Source organism: Schistocerca serialis, chromosome 5, assembly GCF_023864345.2.
Source record: "Schistocerca serialis cubense isolate TAMUIC-IGC-003099 chromosome 5, iqSchSeri2.2, whole genome shotgun sequence".
NCBI classification, from domain to species: Eukaryota; Metazoa; Arthropoda; class Insecta; order Orthoptera; family Acrididae; genus Schistocerca; species Schistocerca serialis.
The window spans coordinates 561,312,732-561,332,337 of record NC_064642.1 but is presented as its reverse complement, the minus strand read 5'-3'; the positions used below and the strand labels follow the sequence as shown (position 1 = coordinate 561,332,337).

Genomic DNA, 19,606 nt, shown 5'->3' with positions numbered 1-19,606 from the left:
TGGAGGGTAGAGCCACGGGTCGTAACACATCTGAAATGTAACGTCCACTGTTCAAAGTGCCGTCAATGCGAACAAGAGGTGACCGAGACGTGTAACCAGTGGCACCCCATACCATCACGCCGAGTGATACGCCAGTAAGGCGATGATACATGCTTCCAATGTGCATTCACCGCGATGTCACCAAACACGCATGCGACCATCATGATGCCATCAGAACCTGAATTCATCTGAAAAAATGACGTTTTGCCATTAGCGCACCCAAGTTCGTCGTTGAGTACACCATCGCAGGTGCTCCTGTCTGTGATGCAGCATCAAGGGTAACCGCAGCCATGGTGTTCGAGCTAATAGTCCATGCTGCTGCAAACGTCGTCGAACTGTTCGTGCAGATGGTTGTTGTCTTGCAAACGTCCCCATCTGTTGACTCAGGGATCGAGACGTGGCTGCACGATCCGTTACCGCCATGCGGATAAGATGCCTGTCATCTCGACTGCTAGTGATACGAAGCCGTTGGGATTCAGCACGGCGTTCCGTATTACCCTCCTGAACACATCGATTCCATATTCTGCTAACAGTCATTGGATCTTGACCAACGCGAGCAGCAATGTCGCGATACGATAAACCGCAATCGCGATAGGCTACAATCCGACCTTTATCAAAGTCGGAAACATGATGGTACGTATTTCTCCTCCTTATACGAGGCATCACAACAACGTTTCACTAGGCAACGCCGGTCAGCTGCTGTTTGTGTATGAGAAATCGGTTGGAAACTTTCCTCATGTCAGCACGTTGTAGGTGTCGCCACAGGCGCCAACCTTGTGTGAATGCTCTGAACAGCGAACCATTTGCGTATCACAGCATCTTCTTTCTGTCTGTTAAATTTCGCGTCTGTAGCACGTCACCTTCGTGGTGTAGCAATTTTAATGGCCGGTAGTGTACATAGCCGGTTGCTGCACCAGGCGCTCAGTATGGAATGGAACCAATTCTACTTACCAATTACTTTATATCAAAAATTAATGAAAACCTATTGTTTAATATCCCAACCTCCTGCCGTCCACCATGAAAGCTGGAACACCCACTAATGGGTAGGGCCCAGGTTGGCTATCACTGTTGTAGATAATTACTACACATACTGTACACAGTAATGACCCCGTTATGCACCGTTGCAGTACCCTGAAATTATGTTTACATCTGCCGATTTTGTCCCTTTAAGAACGACTCTTTGCGTTCTGTTTTAAGAACGACATTTTGTGTTCTGTTTGTAAGGAATTCCTGAATCCAATCACAAACGCTAATCCGATACTCTTCACGTTTATATGTTTTTCACTAAACGACAGATGCGGTACCGTATGGCGTGGCTTCGTGAAGTCAAGGAACACATGATCAACCTTGGCGCCTTATTCGCAAGAATCCTGAAATCCTTGTTGATTTTTATAGAGGAGAAGTGCTTTCTCTGAAAACGTTATAATGCTTGAGCATAAACATGTTCCATAACTCTACAACAGACTGACGTGAACGACACAGGCTTAAAATGGCGCATGTGTACGACGACCCTTCATTAAAACTGGAATGAGCTGCTCTTTATTGTAATAGCTAGGTGGCCTTCGTTAATCCAGCGACCTAGATAAACTACTGCTAGAAAAGGAGCCAGTTCTGTCACAAAATTTCTGTAGAATGTTACGGGTATCTCATCGTATCCAGTAACATTTCCATATTTAGTACTGTTACCAGGCCTGGTAGGATATATAAGGGGCGCGAACAGCGTAAGTTTTTGAGTGAACACCGTGAAGGACACGGAAATGTCGCGTACGCGTGTGAACAGCGTTATAATCACCCAACAGACTGAATGGGGCGTCACTGTGGGTCTCCATCGGCCAGCTGGTCGAATCCTCAAATATCCAGATTTGTGAGCCATTTTGGATGTGACAGTGGGTCAATGTTGGTCTGCACTGCATGGAATCGTGAGAGCAGACACATACGTCGCCAACGTTCCGCTCGACCACGTCTAACCACCACATGGGAGGATCACCGTATTGTGTACAAAGGACATCATAACTCTTTCACATCTCCGACTACCATTTGAAAACAAATAACGGGTCCCCCTGCAGAATTCTGTATCATCCCACACCATTAGTTGACTATCAACAGCCTGTCTAGGGCGTAGGCTGTTGTTGATACCACAACACCAACAGTGCGTTTGGAGTGGTAGTGCGACCAGAATGTATGGACTGCTGATGAATGGCGCTACCCCGTGTGGCCATCATCAGGGAGTATGGCGGCGATCTGGAAAAGAGATCTAGTCCTTCAAATATTTCTGAGAGGCACAGCGGTATTCCTGCTCTCGTCATGGAGAAGAAAGCTAGCGTTTATGACAAAGTGATAGTTGGCAGTGACTGAAGGAACTCTGATGGCACAATGGCACGTGAGGACGGGAGGAAGGAAGAAATATCGAGTTTAACGTCCCGTCGACTTCGAAGTCATTAGAGACGGAGCACAAGCTCGGATGGTGTCAAGGATGGGGAAGGAAATCGCCCGTGCGCTTTCAAAAGAAACCATCCCGGCCTTTGCCTGGAGCGATTTAGGGAAATCACGGAAAACCTAAGCCTGGATATCCGGACGCGGGTTTGAACCGTCGTCCTCCCGAGTGCGAGTCCAGTGTGCTAACCACTGCGCTACCTCGCTCAGTGGTGCGTCACGGGCATCCTGAGAGGCCACGTGTTACCTCTCATACGACAGTAGCGCGGTGCCATCCTTTAACAGGACTACGCTTGCCGCATCTGACAAATGTCTCTGTGATGCTGAGAAACTCATGTGGCCACCAAGATGCCCAGCACTAACCCTGATAGAACATAATGTTGGACCAGCCCAGATCCCAATTCCATCCCAGTGCACATATCCAGTTACAACAGTCATGGGTCAGCTTGTCTTATTGTCTTAGGAGAGGATACGACGGTTTTGTGACACCCTTCTCAAACGAATCAGTGCATGCATCCAGGGTCAGAGGGGGTGCAGCGTCTTACTGATAAGTGGGCTCATACTGTTAGGTCCTTTGTAAATTTGATTCGATTTTGTAATCACCGACATAACATCGTATCCCTTCAACTCACGGAACTTCACTTTATACCCTTCTCCCCCTCTGGGTGTTCCACTTACAAGTCAGACAATGCTTTTTTAAGGCTGTCATATTTCTTTCTTTCACTGGTGCCATGACCCGCACTGGCGCAGGTTCGGCATTGTTAGGAACGGATTTGGCAAGGTTAGTGGAAACGGGCAGCCAGATGCCCTTCCTGCCACCACCCCGTACCCCCTGGGACGGAATTAGTATACCCCTGCTCTGTCTGCGACTAGTGTAATTCATGGAATAGTGCGAACGCGTTCAGATGTCTGCGAGTTGTGGAGCTGAGGCGGAATGAGGGGACCAGCCCGGTATTCACCTAACGGGATGTGGAAAACCGCCTAAAAACCACATCCAGGCTGGCCGGCACACGGGCCCTCGTCGTTAATTCGCCGGGCGGATTCGATCCGAGGCCGGGGCGCCTACCCGAGTCCAGGAAGCAGCGCATTAGCTACCCTGGTGGGTTTAAGGCTGTCGTCTTTGTATACATTTAATTCCTTTCCCCTGTTAGTCCTCATTCGTATGGGTGGCACACTTTTGAGCAGTGTTGTACGATGGATGGCACGAGTGTTTTGTACACAGTCTCTTTTTGTTAACTGATTGCACTCTCCTGTTATTCTAGCAATGAACCAAGTCTGCTGCATGTTTCACCCATGTGATCGTTTCATTTCATATCCCCATACACTGTCACACTGAGGTATTAGAGTTGAGCGATTTCAGTTGTACTTCGTTCACAGTAGTCATATGGTACTATGTTTTTCGTTTTGTGAAGTGCACAGTTTTACATTTCTAAACATTTAAGGCGTCAGTCTTTGCACTACTTTGAAATGTTATTAGTGGCGGGCCCAGAGATTCTGCCGCTCCGTGCGGAATTTTCCAGTGTCGCTCCCCTGCACCCCCCCCCCCTTTCCCCTCCCTAGCCGGTCCCACTTCTTGTACTTTCACACATTGCCAACATTTTTCACAATGTCGTTCATCTGCGAGGTCTTATTTGTACACATCACACTTGCTCACACATGTTTCTGACTGAGTACGTCTTTACGACCACCAGTCAATGAAACGGAAGAGAAACGTTTTCAGTATAATACATTTTGAGTTATAACTCCAAAATTAATTACGTTCCCTGAGCGAAGGGGAGCGAGCGGTGCGAAACCGGTAGCAGGACCAGCTCAGCTGAGTATTGCATTGTCGACGGCACGTCTCCGCTTCTGATGCACAAACTGAAAGGTCATAGAACAGCGAATCACTTACATGTAAATGCTTCATTTATTGAAAAAAAAGTGTATACGTCGTCACTACCTATTTAGTGCGTCCATAGTACACAAAGGAAAATCTTCTATGATCGAATATTAAAAGTCGTGCTTTCCGACAAGCCACGACTATGGTTTATGGCCCAAAAGAATAAGTTTTGAAACCACTTTCTTCATTTACTGTAGCGAAAATTAACAGTTATATCCTAAACAAAGTTGTTGAAACTCGAAGAGTGTGAAATGGAACGAAATTGCATAAACAGTTCGTGGAGTGCTAGTTAGTTGCTTCAGCCCCAAATTAAGGTTTGGTAGCTGTTTTCCGTTTTATCTTAGCAACAGTATCTATTGATTATGGCTTCAACGCCGAGAAAGAAATGGGAATGAGCGAATGCTAAAAGAAGTTATTGAAAACATTAATTTAGAGGAGCGTGACCAAAGAACAAGAATGTAAGTGGTATTAATGGCACATCCAAAGGAGTGGGAGTGATGCGGAAGGACGAAATACATGTTTACACGAGTAAATGCTCCTTAATTACAGTGTCTGGATTCTGAGGACTATAGCATTTGACGGGCAGTGCATATTTCAGTTACTTTACCTGTTTATTAGAAAGGGTTTTTCTCAGCTATACTGCCATAGGTATTTAAGGAATAATTAGACCACGATTAACTGACGTTTATCTTCATCTCTCTCTTTTTTTTATATAGAACTTACAACTACTTAAGCCTAACTAACCTAAGGACATCACGAACATCCATGCCCGAGGCAGGATTCGAACCTGCGACCGTAGCGGTCGCGCGGTTCCAGACTGAAGCGCCTAGAACCGCTCGGTCACAGCGGCTGGCCACATGGTACAAATTGACTTGGCAACACTGCCGCTAGCAACCTTTGGTATTTTGAAAGAGACGTGACCAATTCCGGCGCATCCTTAGTCGCCTATTTCGCAATAACGTAGACTGTTACCTGTAGGATACTAGATTTTATGAACGATTTGCATCTACAGCTTATTCTCAGACTTCTTCGTTTGTACAAAACTTTCATTGTTTTGTTTCATCTATCCTTTTGGAACCATACTAAACCACAAGATTTTGCGAACCCCATCAAACCCGCCGGCCGGGGCGGTGGTACGGTTCGCCCTCCCCCACCTCTCCCTCCCCCGCTAGAGCCGGCCCCGAATCTTATAAAGATGAACTGAATATTCGTCCTTTTTTTCAGCTTTCGTTATAGACAACTACATTACTACACTGAAGAGCCAAAGAAACTGGTACACGTGCCTAATATCGTGAAGGACCGCCGCGAGCACGCAGAAGTGCTGCAGCACTACTTGGCATGGATTCGACTACTGTCTGAAGTAGTGCTGGAGGGAATTCACAACGTGTATTCTGCAGGGCTGTCCACAAATACGTAAGATTACAAGGGGGTGGAGATCTCTTTTGAACAGCACGTTGCAAGGTATCCCAGATATGCTCAATAATGTTCATGTCTGGGGAGTTTGATGGCCAGCGGAAACGTTTAAACTCGGAAGTGTGTTCCTGGGGCCACTCTGTAGCAATTCTGGACGTGTGGGGTGTCGCAATGTCCTGCATGAATAGAGCAAGTCCGCCGGAATGCGCAATGGACGTGAATGGATGCAGGTGATCAGACAGGATTCTTACGTACGTGTCACCTGTCAGAGTCGTATCTAGACGTATCAGGGGTCCCATATCACTCCAACTGCACACGCTCCACACCAGCTTGAACATTCCCCAGCTGACATGCAGGGGTTCATGAGGTTGGCTCCTTAAACGTCCATCCGCTCCATACAGTTCGAAACGAGACTCGTCCGACCAGACGACATGATTCCTGTCATCAACAGACCAGTGTCGGTGTTGACGGGCCCAGGCGAGAGGTAAAGCTTTGTGTCGTCCAGTCATCAAGGGTACACGAGTGGCCTTCGGTTCCGAAAGCCCATATCGATGATGTTTCGTTGAATGGTTCGCACGCTGACACTTGTTGATAGCGCAGCATTGAAATCTACAGCAATTTGCGGAATGGTTGCGCTTCTGTCACGCTGAACGATTCTCATCAGTCGTCGTTGGTCTCGCTCTTGCAGGATGTTTTTCCAGCGCAGCAGTTTCAGAGATTTGATGTTTTACCGAATTATGTTAACAGAATCTTCCGTCGGTTCTTAGTAGAACAACATTCTGATAAATGAAAAGCACCAGTGCTTTTTTTATACAATATTACTTTTATTGTTAACCGGTTTTCGGCTTACAAGGCCATCATCAGACATTCACTCAGTAAATTACTTTTATTGTTGACCAGTTTTCGGCTTACAAGGCCATCTTCAGACATTTACTCAGTAAATGTCATTCACTCAGTAAATGTCTGAAGATGGCCTTGTAAGCCGAAAACCGGTTAACAATAAAAGTAATATTGTAGAACAAATGCAAAATGGTGCTTTTCATTTATTTTAGCGGATTCCTCAAGCGGTACACTAATGAAATGGTTGTGCGGGAATATCCCCACCTCATCTCTGCATCGGAGATGCTGTATCCCATGGCTCGTGCGCCGACTACAACAACACGTTCAAACTCACTAAAATCTTGATAACCTGTCATTGTAGCAGCAGTAATCGATCTAACAACTGCGGCAGACACTTGTTGTCTTACTTAGGTGGTGCCGACTGCAGCACCGTATTCTACTTGTTTACATACCTTTGTGATATTAGAAACAAATAAGCCCTCGGTCACAAATATTAAGTTAAAACTGACCAGGTTTCGACACTATTATGAGCGTCGTCTTCAGAATTAAACTAACTGTTCTAAAACATAATAGGTATATAAGACATTAATAAATTAAAGTGTGTACTGACTGGAAAGAGATGCAGTACTTACAAGTCACATTTTAAAAAATCTAAGCCGGAAAGGCGACGTCATGAATAGTTGCGAATAAGTTAAGATGGCGAGCCGCTAAGGGCTGCTCGTACCTGAGTGAACAAGGGTTGCAACTTAATATTTTTGACCGAGGGCTTATTTGTTTCTAACATAATTCTGACACGGTCACTGAACCTTAGCAGCCATGTTCAGAGTTTTACATACCTTTGTATTTGAATACGCGTGCCTATACCAGTTTCTTTGGTGCTTTAGTGTATTAAAATGTTCTTTGCTTCAAGAGGAACTGATAATGCTGGTGGTTGTCGCAGCTGAATTCCTGCAGCCTCTGCTTTCTACGAACGCTTTCAGGAACTGATGGTGCTGACTTCCTACAGGTCTGGTGGCTTCCTACAGAACGCTTCCGGAGGGCAGTTGCCGGGTATGCAAATGGCGGCGCGTTTCGCGAAGGGCCGCGAGCCGTGGCGCCCGGTGGACAGCCCTGCAACCGCTGGAACAGTACGTGGCTGACGCGGCGAACAAGAGACAGTCGGCGGCGGCAGGGCTCAGCCGAGGCGCGCGCCAGTCTGCGGCGGACCTGTGGCGCAGAAACACGTTCGCCTGTCTGGTGAGTCCGCGCTGCGCTGCGCCCTCACAGCCGGAACGCACTCACCTGCCGCGCGCGCGCCAGCCCGCCACCGCCAACCGTCGGCTTTGTCAGCTGTGCTGCAAACTGACGGAGGTCAACTTCTCACCGCTGCGTTTGTCTTCAGTCAGGCTCCACGAACATTGGCACCAGGTGAACTTTTAACATCAGTGAACCAAACGGACACACGGAGCTCTACACTAACAATTGCCATTTCAAACTTTGTTCCTTTAGCTGAACTGTGCGGCTGCGCCTTCCTGAGTGACACAAGTTCCACTCTGCCGTCATCTTTCTCCTGCTACACCGAAATCCACATAGATCACCTCGCAAGACGTGCGAAAATGACACTTAAGAACTACACCTTTTTGCATTGTTAATCATTCGATATTGCCTACTCATTTCCCTACCAGTTTCATCTATTTACATGCTACCGTCATTGCCTTAAGGAAAACCCATTCAAGCTATTTTTACAAGTTTGTGGCAGGGACTACCTAGAATTTTACCTGTACCGTTTGGCGTTCTTCCGGTTTCTTTTACCGCTACCAATATATAGTGGCAGTTAATAGTATACACGGTTTCCTGTGCTCTGCGACTTCCGACGCATGACGAATGGAAGGGTGGTCGGAGTGGGAGTGGAAGATGAATGTGTTTATGAGGGAAAAGTAATTTCCGCGTGGGAGGGACAGAACTACAGCTTGTGTGCGACAACTGGAAAGAGAGAGTGTTCGCGTCCTGGGCGTAACGTACATCTGACGTGACCGAATTAAGTGCGAGCTTCGGAGGTTCATTTGTGATTGCTCTTTCTCATTAGAACAACATATGTAGCAGGTGTCAAGTGTCCGCTAGTCTGTTTTTAGGGTAGTAAATCTACGTTTCACGTTATGATAGGACGCAAAATCTGCTGAAAACACGCACGACGATGTGAAATAACATCTTTAATTGTTAATAATTGAGGCTGAAATTGTGTTAATCTTTATGTTTCCCTTGGTACGTATTTCTAGGCTGAGTACCGATAATGGCCAGTGCACACTTCGATGCTCAAATATTCTTCCAAACAGCTTGTGAGGTTAAAAATCTGTACAATACTTAGTAATATTTCATTTTTGTTCATCTCAGTAATACGCTCTCACTGACAGACCTACTACAAGGAGCGTGCTTTGTGCGTAAATGCAACCTGTCAGCATTCTGTAAGTATATTCTCATTCGCTAAATCATCAGTCAGAACTGTTGTCAGATCTAGTGCAAGTATTAAATCACATTTTCTGCTTACAATACGTGAAACCGCCAGTTATAATTTGACTTAGAACTGCCATACAGTGACCTGGCGTGTAGGAGGATAAAAGTGTGCTTCCGCCTCTAGATGATGGCGTCAGTCTGTGTTTAGCTAGAACTATAATCGACTTTGACGGTTGGTTCCAATGAAACTAGAGTCCCCTCTTCGTAATGAAAACGTCCGCGAGAGAGCCATCATTACGTTCGTAGATCACAGGCGAAAGGAAAGGACAGCTCAGCTTATTACTTACTGTACGCAGCCTTTATATGTGGCCGGATAAAGGTTTTAGTAGCCGTGCCTCATCATTGATCATTCTACATCATTTCGCGTTAGCTGCCACGCTTCTCAAGGGATGTACAAACGTTTATGGCTTATCGGTTTCCCTTTCCTACTTGTTCAGGAAAGTGAAAAAATCAGTGCAGAATTTTAGCTTCACGCTAGTGCATACGCACAGGTTACGTGGGGCGGTCCACAGTGCGGTACATATACATATTAAGTTGCAATTTCTTTGAAATAGGAAATCGTGCTGCATCAAGCGCATCTCAATGCAGCAGATAAGAACAAAGGCATTTTCGCATAACTAGTATGTAATAACCGACCTTGTGAATTTGTTAACTTCCAATAAGGTGAGACAGAGAGAAATTACTTTACTGTACGTCGATTAAAACAACAAAGTGAGTGACAATCAAGTAATGAGGGGGCCGACATCAGTTCACGTTTGTCCAGGCATACAACATGGCTGCAGCAGCAACAGCTAGGTGTATCCGTTCTAGATACGTTCACAAGTTGCCCGTTTACGCCAGTACTGGGTCTGATCCGCATGATGGTAATTTAACACTTTTCTGACCGACTAATTTAGGACATTTTGTGGAGTAAATTAAACAATGGAGCGACGAACAATGCAGACGGAAACGTATTGCAATTGCTAACGTTTCCGGCCTGAAGCGTCGTCTGCAATAGTGTGTAGCAACGAACTCCTGAGGTAGCAGAGCGATATGACAACGGTAGACAGAAAAGCTAGCGTGACCAAGGTCATTCTTTGATTGATTGTTGTTATGGTAATTACATTATCACCTTTTTCTTATAATTCGCCGTTGCCTACTAGGCGCAGATATTTGGGGAGGGGGTCACAATTTGTTACTGTCTCCTTCCCCTCCAAACAAATCTTGTCATCATCTCTTAACATGTTAGAGACTTAGATTTGTTAATAATAATAATTTGGTTACAATTGTGTTTAGCACATTGTCTTAGCCTAATCACCAAGAAATTGTCCATCAAAGAAATACGTCATTTGAAAATCTGGGATTTGCAGTCATGCTGTTTATTGATTTAAGAACTAATAACAGCGAAAGTCACAACTCGACACTGTCTCACCCAAGAGGGGCCGGGGGGCAGACCTGGGGGTATGGTGTATTTTTAATATTTTGGACGACGAATGGCGACTTTTAAGCAGACATAAAAATGTTCCACTTCCGACCTTGTTAAAAACTTGCGTAGTACCGACTTTTAAACCATTTATTGAAAGAAAAGGACCAGAGCGAGTTTGTAAACGGGTAATGTCCTACGTATTTTCCATTCGTTTCTGCCTACGTGTGGAAGTCAGTCTTTTCACTACTCTTCTATTATGGGAGGGCCTTTCCTTTGCTGTTTTGACTGTAAACAGTCCTCTGGATTGCCGGTTGTGCGTGTCAAGTCATCTAATCCCATACTCAGGGACTGAGCATAGGGGAGAAGGTGCAGGAATCTTGAACCGCCGTTCTAAGCTAGGTCTTACTGGAGGTGGTTTGTCGTTGCCTTCCTGCTACCTGTTACGAAGTATCAAGTGTGTATCTGCGTTGTGTGGATGACTGAAGACGTGTTGTGTTTGTGTTGTTATGGATGAAGGGAAGGGAGATAACAGAACCTATTCCTCTCGAACACTCCAAAGGGGTCGCCTAGCTTGGCACATCCCAGTCCGACGTATGGATCACCATCGACGATGTCGCATGCTCTTACTTCGTGAGAAACTGTGGACAGGTTTGGAACTTAATCCAGGGACACTGACGCAAAGGATGTTTATCAGGAACTTCAGCTAATCTTGCTGACTAAATACTGGCACTGAAAGTTTTCTACTACCATGGCCCGAGGAGAGCGCCGCCGCGCTGATGTTCGTTGGCGACCTAGGCTACGATGGCGGGTGCGGTTCTGCATGTGGACTCACGAAATGGCTCCCATTTTTTCTTGACGGCCAGCACCATAAGCCGGTGAAGAGCGACATTACTTGGATCGAATGTTCTCTGCAGGCGATTGGGCCATAAGCCCATCCACGTGGACTAGGGCTCCGGCAAGAAACTGAGATCTGTCCTGTGTTAAATATAGCTTGCGATTTCTAGAATTCTTGGCCATTATCAGCTCTTAGTGCCCACGCTGCTGTATTCTCCGAAAGCTAGTTGATAAATTTGTCTGTGTTGCTATACAAAATCTTGTTCTAAAATGATCTTGGGAGGTCTGGAGATATACGCCTGTGCTGCCTACATGGACATATACAGGTGCATCCGTCTGGAACTTACAACGGGAGGCCACGATGTTGGGATCACAGATATACCGGGTGATCAAAAGGTCAGTATAAATTTGAAAACTGAGTAAATCACGAAATGATGTAGATAGAGAGGTACAAATTGACACACATGCTTGGAATGACAAGGGGTTTTATTAGAACAAAAAAAATACAAAAGTTCAAAAAATATCCGACAGATGGCGCTTCATCTGATCAGAATAGCAATAATTAGCATAACAAAGTAAGACAAAGCAAAGATGATGTTCTTTACAGGAAATGCTCAATATGTCCACCATCATTCCTCAACAATAGCTGTAGTCGAGGAATAATGTCGTGAACAGCACTGTAAAGTATGTCCGGAGTTATGGTGAGGCACTGGCGTCGGATGTTGTCTTTCAGCATCCCTAGAGATGTCGGTCGATCACGATACACTTGCGACTTCACGTAACCCCAAAGCCAATAATCGCACGGACTGAGGTCTGGGGACCTGGGAGGCCAAGCATGACGAAAGTGGCGGCTGAGCACACGATCATCACCAAACGACGCGCGCAAGAGATCTTTCACGCGTCTAGCAATATGGGGTGTAGCGCCATCCTGCACAAACATCGTGCGTTCCAGCAGGTGTTTATCAGCCAGGCTGGGGATGATGCGATTCTGTAACATATCGGCGTACCTCTCACCCGTCACGGTAGCAGTCACTGACGTTTTGCTGTGCAGCGCCATCTGTCGGACATTTTTCGAACTTTTTTTTTTGTTCTAATAAAACCCCATGTCATTCCAAGCATGTGTGTCATTTTTCACCTGTCTATCTACATTATTCCGTGGTTTTTCAGTTTTCGAATTTATACTGATTTTTGATCACCCGGTACTTCAAACTTTGCACACCTTTAGTAGACATTTATGACAACTACTCTTGCAATTCTGAGAATATCGCAAGAGAAGTTTTACACGTCTATTATGTGGCTTATGAATCTGCCAGTAGGACCGTGGCGGTCAAGTGATTAGCATTCGAACTTCGTGAAGACGAACGTGTATGAGGCGACGGTTCGAGTCTCGCTCAAACTTAATTATTAATCTATTTTTTCATCACTGGTCATATTATTTAATTTAGAAGACATTTGAGAGGTAATAAGATGAAAAAAATCGCATTTATTTGCACAAAGTATTTGTATGAAGTTTCAATTTGTGTTTTCCATGTCTGTATGGTAAATGACATCCTGCAACGTGTGATGTCGAGAGCACATCGGACGAGTAATTCTACATGACTCTTGTGGTCTGGCGCACTGTGACTTGCTATACTACTGACTGTCAATAACGTCATTCGCATCATTATTCATCGAGGTTTGACTTGGACTTTCCAAACGTGTCCCTCATCTTTGAAAATTTAATTACAAATAGTAAACAGTTAAGTAATATATGAAATTCATTACAATTTCACGAAAATGCGCATGGTTTATTTCATTATGTTACTCTCAGATGTCACACAAATTAAATAATGTGGCCAGTGATGAAAATAATGTAGATTGAAACATTAGTATTAACTGTATTCGAACCTTTGCCTCGTCCACGGCCGTTACGCTAATCAATAATGCTAACCACATGATCACAATGACTTCTTGCGCCCGTAACCATTGCATTGATACATCATTTAAATAAGAGACGTGTAAAACTTCTCTTAAAATTTTCTCGGAACTGCCAGAGTAGTGCACCTTACTACTTTCACATTATGTTGTTTCAATGGCCTAGTAAAGGTGTACAAAGTTTGAAGTAAATCCGTGATCCCAACGCCTCACCTTGTTAGATGTTCTCCATAATTCAGTATTGTGGCACCCTGATAACTTTTACACATTTATACTCGTTACCTGTTGCTGTTTCCCCAGGGCTGCATAAAAACTAATTCACAAAAAATTCATTTTCCACTCCAGTTGGCAAAGCTACTTGCACAGATAAAGAGGTGCGTTCTCGGCTGTAGATGATTACTTGACAGATAACCGAGCGAGGTGATCCAGTGGTCAGCAAACAGGGCTCACATTCTGGAAGAACTGGGTCCAGTTCTCCGTGCAACCACCCTGATTGTTTTCGTAAAACGACTAAGGCAAATTCTGGGATTGTTTCGTTGAAAGGACACCATCTATTTTCTTCCTCATTCTTGGACTATGCGGCTCAGTCTGTAAAGACCTCGTGGTCGACATGACATTACAGCCTAACTTTCCAGTTTTGAATGATAGGACTATTCTTTTTATGTTTTTGTCAAATATGGACACCTTATGAAGTCTTCAGCTTAGTGAAAACCTTGTAGCGTTTTAATCGTATCACCTAAGGATGTCTGCAGCGACAAAATAAGATTCTTTTTTGTTTATTATGACCGATTTCGTCTTATGTTAAAACCATCCTCAGATTTTTTGGGCTTCGTGTGGCTGGTGCAGGCGGCTCCTCGGTTTTTCAAGTGATACCACGATCGTGCACCAGCCATAATGAGCCCAAAAAATCTGAGGTTGGCTTTAACATAAGCCGAAAACGGTCATAATAACAAAAAAAAATGATGTTGCGACCTCGACTAAAGTTTTAACTGAAATTAGGTTTTTTCGTTGTGAAGCCCTTCTCCGTTATAGCTTTACGTTTTGTTTACAGTGATCAACATACTAACATAATATTAAACATATAACGGGCGAAGGCCACAAACCACTGTGCCGAAACCTAACATTCTGTTAAGAGAACAATCGACAATTATTTACGTATTCATAAAGTCTGTGACGCTTGAAAATGGTGGCTATATTAGCAAACAGGATACGATTTTATTATTACGTTGACATAAAAAAGAGATGAGTTACTTTGCTATTGTTAAGACAAAAATACAGGTGCAAACAGATCCTGGTACCACACGAAAGCAAATGAAAATTCCGCTGCGTAACAGAGTTCTATGTCATTAATTTGTCATTAATAACCCATCTCAGTTCAAAAATAACAGCGAAGTGCATAACTACAACATTAGAAGAAAGAATGATCTTCACTGTTCTGGATTAAATTTCACTTTGGCACAGAAAGGGGTGGACTATGCTGCCACTAAAATCTTTGGTCATTTGCGAAATAGTATTAAAAGTCTGACAGATAGCCAACCAACATTTAAAAGCAAATTAAAAGAATTTCTGAATGAAAACTCCATCTACTCAATAGGTGAATTCTTAGATATGAAGTAGTAACTCTAAAAAATAATACTTATTTAGTGTAAACATCATTACGAAATCTCGTATTCATGATCTATGGAACAAGGATTAATGTATGTATGTATGCACTAATTTAACGAGTAAACTTATTTACAGTGCGGTATTGTAACTTGACTAGTAGATATTATTTGCCGGCCGAAGTGGCCGTGCGGTTAAAGGCGCTGCAGTCTGACACCGCGAGACCGCTACGGTCGCAGGTTCGAATCCTGCCTCGGGCATGGATGTTTGTGATGTCCTTAGGTTAGTTAGGTTTAACTAGTTCTAAGTTCTAGGGGACTAATGACCTCAGCAGTTGAGTCTCATAGTGCTCAGAGCCATTTGAACCATTTTTTTTTTATATTATTTGTTCACTCGTTTGCGCTGCGCCCTTATTTTGTTCCAAGAAAGGGCTCGCAAAACAGTGTTTGTGTTCGTTGAGACTGCTGCGTATCTATTCCTGTCTACAAATTGGCAGGCGCAAAATTCACAAGCACGAACCGGACTACCGTACTAATACAAGGCAAACTATCGAAACTAGTGGTGTTTCTGCAGTGTAACGGACAACGCTTTTGAAGTAGTGTAATAACTCGTGGAGTGTTGTTGTTAGAATCTTGGAAAGACGTTCAGTGTGGCTCAAATCATTTACACTGTCTCTTTCGTTGCAAAAATATGCATTATTATAAGTAGGGAATCAAATTGTGGTGCTATAAAGCGTCGTTGTTTGTAGAATCGTCGCAAAGGTTGGCATGTAAAGCTCCTGCATGCATACTTCCATTCTGTGAAAACAACACAACATATTAATCGTGTGATTTCGGAAAGATTCGGAGTGGCACGTATAGCCTATCCAAGCTGTTTGTTATACATTCCTGGAAATTGAAATAAGAACACCGTGAATTCATTGTCCCAGGAAGGGGAAACTTTACTGACACATTCCTGGGGTCAGATACATCACATGATCACACTGACAGAACCACAGGCACATAGACACAGGCAACAGAGCATGCACAATGTCGGCAATAGTACATTGTATATCCACGTTTCGCAGCAATGCAGGCTGCTATTCTCCCATGGAGACGATCGTAGAGATGCTGGATGTAGTCCTGTGGAACGGCTTGCCATGCCATTTCCACCTGGCGCCTCAGTTGGACCAGCGTTCGTGCTGGACGTGCAGACCGCGTGAGACGACGCTTCATCCAGTCCCAAACATGCTCAATGGGGGACAGATCCGGAGATCTTGCTGGCCAGGGTAGTTGACTTACACCTTCTAGAGCACGTTGGGTGGCACGGGATACATGCGGACGTGCATTGTCCTGTTGGAACAGCAAGTTCCCTTGCCGGTCTAGGAATGGCAGAACGATGGGTTCGATGACGGTTTGGATGTACCGTGCACTATTCAGTGTCCCCTCGACGATCACCAGTGGTGTACGGCCAGTGTAGGAGATCGCTCCCCACACCATGATGCCGGGTGTTTGCCCTGTGTGCCTCGGTCGTATGCAGTCCTGACTGTGGCGCTCACCTGCACGGCGCCAAACACGCATACGACCATCATTGGCACCAAGGCAGAAGCGACTCTCATCGCTGAAGACGACACGTCTCCATTCGTCCCTCCATTCACGCCTGTCGCGACACCACTGGAGGCGGGCTGCACGATGTTGGGGCGTGAGCGGAAGACGGCCTAACGGTGTGCGGGACCGTAGCCCAGCTTCATGGAGACGGTTGCGAATGGTCCTCGCCGATACCCCAGGAGCAACAGTGTCCCTAATTTGCTGGGAAGTGGCGGTGCGGTCCCCTACGGCACTGCGTAGGATCCTACGGTCTTGGCGTGCATCCGTGCGTCGCTGCGGTCCGGTCCCAGGTCGACGGGCACGTGCACCTTCCGCCGACCACTGGCGACAACATCGATGTACTGTGGAGACCTCACGCCCCACGTGTTGAGCAATTCGGCGGTACGTCCACCCGGCCTCCCGCATGCCCACTATACGCCCTCGCTCAAAGTCCGTCAACTGCACATACGGCTCACGTCCACGCTGTCGCGGCATGCTAGCAGTGTTAAAGACTGTGATGGAGCTCCGTATGCCACGGCAAACTGGCTGACACTGACGGCGGCGGTGCACAAATGCTGCGCAGCTAGCGCCATTCGACGGCCAACACCGCGGTTCCTGGTGTGTCCGCTGTGCCGTGCGTGTGATCATTGCTTGTACAGCCCTCTCGCAGTGTTCGGAGCAAGTATGGTGGGTCTGACACACCGGTGTCAATGTGTTCTTTTTTCCATTTCCAGGAGTGTATATAGGAAACATATCGTTTGTTATTTGAAACGCAGCGTGCAAGTGGGCACTTTTTCAGGTGCCGCCATGCAGGCGCTTATTGTTTTGTGGGTCGTTAGAGCTCCGTTAGCACGCAGCTAAGCTGGCAGTGAGAAAGCCGAGCTACGAATCGACACTTAAAAAAGTCGGCGCTGCAAATTCGCTAGCTTAAGTCACAATGGGTCGTCAAAATAACTGTACAACGTAGTTACTAGAAAGCTGTTTTTCATAGAGTTTCTTACAACTACTGTAGTTCATGTCAGCCAGGATCCATTAATGTATTATGCCTGTGTGTTAGAGTGACTCTGAAATACTCCCGTGTCTAAAATTAAAGCAACAAACAGAAATTTTGCAAGGTTGCGTTTATCTTGCCACAAAATAGTATAAACAGGTGATAGTAAAGTAGAAACAGTGTAAAAATTACAGGGCACACACAATTGCAACACACATAACGTTAGACAAAAACAACGGATTTGCACACATTCCGACAACTGGTTAATGTGCTCAATACGGCGTGTGACCACCTCTGGCAGCAATACGGGCCTGACAACTACTGGGCATGCTGCGAATGATGTCATCAGTTTCATGTTGAGGCAACTGACACTCATTCTTCCTGCAGAACTGCTCACAAGTGCCGGCCGGTGTGGCCGAGCGGTTCTAGGCGCTTCAGTCGGGAACCGCGAGACGGCTACGGTCGCAGGTTCGAATCCTGCCTCGGGCATGGATGTGTGTGAAGTCCTTAGGTAGTCCGCCCCCGGTAGCTGAGTGGTCAGCGCGACAGACTGTCAATCCTAAGGGCCCGGGTTCGATTCCCGGCTGGGTCGGAGATTTCCTCCACTCAGGGACTGAGTGTTGTGTTGTCCTAATCATCATCGTTTCATCCCCATTGACGCGCAAGTCGCCGAAGTGGCGTCAAATCGAAAGTCTTGCACCAGGCGGGCGGTCTACCCGACGGGAGGCCCTCGTCACACGCCATTATTATTATGTCCATAGGTTAGTTAGGTTTAAGTAGTTCTAAGTTCTAGGGGTCTGATGACCTCAAATGTTAAGTCCCATTGTGATCAGAGCCATTTGAACCATTTTTTACTCACAAGTCTTGGAGAACGGTCAGCGCATGCTGACGTGATGCAACCTGTCTCCCTAGTGCATTCCAGATATCCTCCATGGAATTCAAACTGGGAGAGTGAACAGGCCATGTCATGCGTGCAATATCTTCCGTTTCCAAGGAAACATCATCCACCCGTTCTCTATGAGGTCGAACATTATCGTCCATCATTACGAAGTCTGGGCCCACAGCAGTTTGCAGCGACCACATATGATGTCTCAAGATCTTGTCACGATGCCTGACAGAAGTTGAACCTTTTTAGTTCACCTGAAAAATTTCATAACGAGGTATTTGAGTGGTCAACGTAATGCTTGCCCACACCATTAGGGATCCTCCTCGATATTGGTATGTTTCCACAATGTCTGGGTCCCTAAATCATGTTCTACGTTCCCTCCAGATGCGAATCCGTCGGAATCACTCTCCAGGCCAAATTGGGAATCAAGTGGTTCAAATGGCTCTGAGCACTACGGAACTTAACTTCTGAGGTCATCAGTCCCCTAGAACTTAGAACTACTTAAACCTAACTAACCTAAGGACATCACACACATCCATGCCCGAGGTAGGATTCGAACCTGCGACCGTAGCGGTCGCGCGGTTCCAGACTGTAGCGCCTAGAAGCGCTCGGCAATTGGGAATCGTCTGTGAAAGCAATACTGGCCCACTCTTCGACTGTACAGGTAGCATGTTTCCGGCTCCACTCTAGACATTCTCTTCTGTGAAGACGCACCAGAGGTAAACAGACGGCAAAATTGGTTCAAATGGCTCTGAGCACTATGGGACTCAACTGCTGTGGTCATAAGTCCCCTAGAACGTAGAACTACTTAAACATAACTAACCTAAGGACATCACACACATCCATGGCCGAGGCAGGATTCGAACCTGCGACCGTAGCAGTCGCACGGTTCTGGACTGCGCGCCTAGAACCGCGAGACCACCGCGGCCGGCAACAGACGGCAGGTCTCCGACAATAACCAGAGTGCTATCTTCCGTGAAGAACACTATCGTACAGACATCTGTTGACAGTTTGTATGATTATATCGTGAACTAGACACGGGACGGGAAAATAACGGTTTGTTGCTTTATTTTTGGACACCAGTGTATATAGATTTTGAGGATAGTTTCTCACACCCGAGAAGGAAGAAATGTTATGTGAACATACTCTGAGAACATCTGGTTTATACGAGAGTTGTACCAAAAGGAAGGTTCCCAAAGAGCTACAGCGTCGAAGGAAGGTGCTAGGCTAAATCCGACAATCTTTTCTCGATTTCTCGGAAAACTTTTGTTTGCGAACCTCATGTGAGGTTCAAAACGCTCAGTTCTGAGTCGAT

General features: G+C 45.7%; 1 protein-coding gene across 5 annotated transcripts in view; it reads left to right on the top strand.

Annotated features, from left to right (window-relative positions):
* Positions 1-7,783: 7,783 nt before the first annotated feature.
* Positions 7,784-19,606, top strand: part of LOC126480967 (myosin heavy chain 95F) — a 390,816-nt gene continuing 378,993 nt past the window's right edge. For 3 of the 5 annotated variants that reach the window (XM_050104401.1, XM_050104400.1, XM_050104395.1), the window contains exon 1: positions 7,784-7,840. The gene's annotated coding sequence lies outside the window, so the exon portion shown is untranslated. Of the gene's footprint in view, positions 7,841-7,930; positions 8,012-19,606 lie in introns of those variants that run through there. The other 2 variants (XM_050104397.1, XM_050104396.1) reach the window with 2 other exon arrangements.